The 4,979-nt window shown below is 47.4% G+C and overlaps 1 pseudogene; it reads right to left on the bottom strand.

Annotated features, from left to right (window-relative positions):
- Window positions 1-956: 956 nt before the first annotated feature.
- LOC136532628 (uncharacterized) lies at window positions 957-1,457 on the bottom strand (annotated as a pseudogene).
- Window positions 1,458-4,979: the final 3,522 nt, after the last annotated feature.

Genomic DNA, 4,979 nt, shown 5'->3' with positions numbered 1-4,979 from the left:
GGTGGTGCCGCGCGGTGAGTTCGCCGGCGCATGGTCGCCATGCGGCGGTCGCGGCCTGATGCGGTCGGGGCGCTGGCGCGGGAGAGCGGACGGTGGCGCGGAGGCAGGCCGGGCCAGCTCTGCGAGCTGGGCCAAAAGGGAGGCGGCGGCCCATTCAAGGTAAAAATGATTTTTTTCAATTTCTTCTCTCCCAATTTCATTCAAACGAATTTTTGAACTTTTTCAAAGCAGTTTCAAACTTTGGCCCAAAAATAAAAGTTGCTCAAAATTTTATTCTCTACAACTTTGCTTTTATGACCAAAGTCAAATGCCAAATAGATTTTGAATTACAAAATTAAGATCAATATTAATTCAAAACCCTAATTTTGAAGAATTATTTTTAAAAGCAAATTTGGCAAAAATTTAAATATAAACTTTGCTCCAAATTGTATCCTAAATATTTATAAGCTATCTTAGTGATCAAACCAAGAAATCATATCACCCAAACATGAGCATGGCATTTCAAATAGTTTAAACATGATGAATTTCAATTTGATTTCAGCACCACATGAAATGACACTTCCTTTCTTTAGACTGGAATGCATAGATGCTGCTTATGCATAATGAAATGATGATTATGCTCATGAGATGGAATGTTAATGCATTCTTAACACCGAGGTGTTGCAGGGCACATGGTGGTATGGCCTAGGAGCCGAAGAGTAGTAGGCTGGAGGAACGCCGGCCACCAGAGCATGCTGCTGCAGCTGCTGCGACGGAGGCAGGCCGGTGCGGGAGGTGGTCCATGAGGGCCACCGGGAGTGGACCCGGGCCACATGTGGATGGACCCAGTCCATTGAGGAGGGAGGGCCACTGGGAACCACCGGGTGAGCCGCTATTCGAGCCGCCTTGGCCACGGCCGCCACGACCGCCATGACGTCGCCGGCCATGGCCACTAGCAGACGAGCCCCCCTGGCGTTCTATTGAGGACGCGGGGTTGCAGACCTAGAGGCCGGATGGGATGCAGGTGGCTTGCTGGATGAAGAGACGATGAGAGCCGATGGAGGTGCTGAGGGAGGTGCCATGTTGAGCTCGGCCAGGCGCAAATCAGCGCGGACGTCCGTAAAGGAGGGAAACGACTTCTGGTGCGTGATGAATTGTGACATGAACTGGAAGCGCTCATTGAGGCCTCGCAGTATGTTCAACACCAGAGTACAGTCATGGACGAGCTCACCAAGATCAGCAAGGGCATCAGCCATGCCCTTCATCTTGTGGCAGTAGTCGTCGATGGAGAGGGCGCCCTAGGAGAGGGTGCAAAACTCAGCATCGAGGATCATGGCGCGTGACTCGCGATTGTTCAGGAACTGCTGTTCAATGCCGAGCCATGCTGCCCGAGCGAAGATGCCGTCACGCTCGTGGATGACGTCCAGAAGGTCGGTGGAGATGGTGTTGAAGATCCAGGAGACGACCATGTAGTCCATGCGAGACCACGTGGGATCGGTGAAGCGGGAGGCATCACTAAGGACGTGGTCCTTCAACGTGAAGCGGCCGAGGATGAGGAGGATGTAGCCGCGCCACTTGGAGTAGTTGGAGGACTGGAGGTCTAGAACAATCAGAATCAAGTTCTTGATGTTCTGGATAGCGGCAGCCTGGCTGTGCAGATGAGCGATGGTCACGGCGTCGGAGGAGAAGGAGTGATCGCCGCCGTCCTGAGAGTCATCGTCGTGGAGGGAGTCCAGGCGGAGACAGTCCTGGAGGGCAGCGGCCTGCTGTTCCTGGGCGTCGGCCTGCGCGCGCTCCTTCTCGAGGGCGTCAGCGGCGGCACGAACATGATCCTGAGCGGCAGCAGCGGACTTGAGGAGGTCAGCCTCTGTCTGAAGCTGCTGGCTGCGGTCGGTGTTGGTGGAGTGCAGGGAGGCGGCCTCCTCCTCCAACTTCTGCGTGGCGGCGAGAGCTTCATCACGAAGCTTGATCGCGGTAGCCGCGGTGGAGGCGCCGGAGGTTGAAGTGGCGATGGGTGCGCGGCTGGGGCAGCAGCTCCGGGCACACCAGTGACAGGGAAGGGTCGCAGGTCGTGGCGGCGGCTCTGGGCGTGCAGGGTGGGCGTGACTCGAGGCGCACGCGCGAGAAGTGAAGGGGCAGGCGCGGCTCGAGGCGGGCGCCAGGAAGAGCGAAAGCAGAGAGATCGTAGGTTTAGTCTGATACCATATTAGAAGAAGGCCAATAGGCTTGGATTACTTGATATTGAGATTACAAGAGGGTTACATATATATAGAGAGATGCTAAGCTAGAGAGTTAAGAGGGGGGAAGTCCCAGGCAACAAGTCAGGAGTCCCTAGGCAGCACACTGGGTGGAAACCCAATAGGCAGCCGATACATAGTAAATGATAGGAAATAAATACTCTAACAGATAGCTTCCTAGATTTTCTACGTGAAATTTGACAGGCATAAAATATGTATTTTTCTTATAATTGTTGTTATCCTGCCATGTAAGAACTGAAATGTAATCATTAGCATGAACCTAACAAAAAATGTACAGCAAAATTCCTGAATATACATTTTGATGTGAACATAGCAGCAAAATGATTTTATAACAGCATGTTTAGTAATTAGCACAAACTAGCAATTCTCAAACTGCAATATCATGATTGTGTAGGCTAAAGTGATCATAACATGTACTAAGAACTTTATATATCGTATTGAGAAAATAAAAAGGCTAAACTGTTTACCGTTCACAGAATCAGGTGCTGTGTAGTCCACAACAATGACATCTGGGAATTCATCCGCGACAGATGAAAGAACATCTTCTCTCGCAGAAGGACCATATATCTGAATGTCTGTTTGTCCAACTTGTATTGTTTTTTCAACCTTCGCTCTACTACTGAATGAAACAGGGACTAGGTGAAGGCCCCTCAGAGCAGCAGCCTCAGCGACAGATAACCCCATTTTACCAGTGCAGCCATTCACCTAAATAATGGAACAAATGAAAAGACTAAGTAACAAAAGGATCAGGTCCTTTCAATTAAGCAAGATAGTCTTTTTGCCTTCTTTTTCAAACGTTCTCCTCTTTTTTTAATATATATAATCAGTAGGGGCCTGTCCACTCCTGTTTCCTCAAAAAAAGGAGACAGAAGAAATCTGAACAGCTATTCTACATCGAAATTGTACCCAACTGCTCAAATAAAACATTGACATTTAGCATAGCATTATTCAATGTGAGACCTGGGAATTTTTGAAAAGTTTAGATAATAGAACTGTTACAATATGAAGCAAGAACAGTGGATAATAGCTTCCAATGTAAAATATTAAACAAGTTGCCCACCTCTTACAAATGGGCATAGTTGATCAGGTATGCTTATGTATTTTCCTTTCCAACTCCATTTCTTTATGATTACATAAGATTCTTATACAGTTTTGATATATCCAACGACCCAGAAAAGTTTCTATCAGCATAAGATATTGTTGAGAAGGATTGTTGTTGACGAAAAGGAAATTCACGAATATTTGCAGCTTTGCACTTGCTTTTGTGAATTATAGATGCAAGCACGGTAGCCAAAGAAGCCACCTTTGCATCCAGGGAAGCCAGCTTCATATTTGACAAACTACTTATACTTTTACCCGAATATGCATCAACTAACCAGAAATCTAGCTTGTGTAGTATGTGCGTTGTGGAACCAGGTTAAGTATACGGCGTTGTGCTTTCTCAGTTAAACTCTCCCAGGAAAGAGTAACAGAAAATCTGAAAGCGAAGCTTGACTCATGATCAACCCCAAATAAAAATGTTAGGCGTGGCGAGCCAATGTTAAATCTAGCCATTCTAATGGAGATGAAACCCGAAAGAAAATCGTTGGGGTGTAACCCTCTTAGCGACGCGCCATATCGAAACCTGGGTATGGTGTTAAATGAGCAAGGGTCAGGTCGTCACCCCCCGTGACGCGTCGTGTCGCGATCTGGGCACGGTGTCAAGTGATCAAGGATCGGGTCGTCGCATCCTTAGTGGCGCGCTACATCGGCGCCCGGGTGTAGTGAAAAATGAGCAAGGGTCTTCACATCTGATTCGACGGGTGCGAAGGGTAAGGAAGCTAGTCGAACCAACTAGGATCCGTTTAGGCAGTTGGAATGTAGGGTCGCTTACAGGTAAGTTAAGAGAATTAGTTGATACCACGACTAGGAGGCGTGTAAATATATTATGCGTTCAAGAGACTAAATGGAAGGGTCAGAAGGCGAAGGAGGTGGACAATACAGGTTTTAAGCTTTGGTACACAGGGACAGTTGCGAATAGAAATGGAGTAGGAGTTTTGATTGATAAGAGCCTCAAGAATAGTGTGGTGGGAGTGAGAAGGCAAGGAGATAGGATTATCTTAGTCAAGCTTGTCATTGGTGATATGGTCTTGAACGTAATTAGTGCGTATGCCCCCCAAGTAGGCCTAGACGAGAGTACTAAGAGACAGTTCTGGGAAGACTTAGATGGCCTGATTAGAGCTGTACCCAGTAGTGAGAAGCTTTTTATAGGAGGAGATCTTAATGGGTATGTAGGTACTACAAGCGCAGGTTTCAAGGCAGTTCATGGAGGTTTTGGGTATGGTAGTAGGAATCAGGAGGGGGAGGAAGTTCTAGACTTCATGGTAGCTTTTGACCTGATGATAGCCAACACTTTCTTTAGAAAGAGAGAATCTCATCTAGTGACCTTCAGTAGCGGATAACACTCTAGCCAGATTGACTTTGTCCTCACAAGAAGAAAGGACAAACGAGCATGCTTGAGTTACAAGGTGATACCAGGGGAGTGTGTTGTTTCTCAGCATAAGCTTTTGGTGGCAGACTTTCATTTTTAGGTGCATGCCTGTAGGGATAAACAAGCTAAGATTGAAAGAACAAAGTGGTGAAAACTGAAAGGGGAGACGTCAGAGGTATTCAGGGAAAGGGTTATCAAAGAGGGCTCTTGGAAGAAAGAAGAGGACATAAACAATATGTGGGAGAAGATGGCAACCAACATTCGGAAGGTGG

The sequence above is a fragment of the Miscanthus floridulus genome, unplaced genomic scaffold (genome assembly GCF_019320115.1).
Source record: "Miscanthus floridulus cultivar M001 unplaced genomic scaffold, ASM1932011v1 fs_674_3_4, whole genome shotgun sequence".
Lineage (NCBI taxonomy): Eukaryota > Viridiplantae > Streptophyta > Magnoliopsida > Poales > Poaceae > Miscanthus > Miscanthus floridulus.
This window is presented reverse-complemented; position numbering and strand designations above follow the sequence as displayed.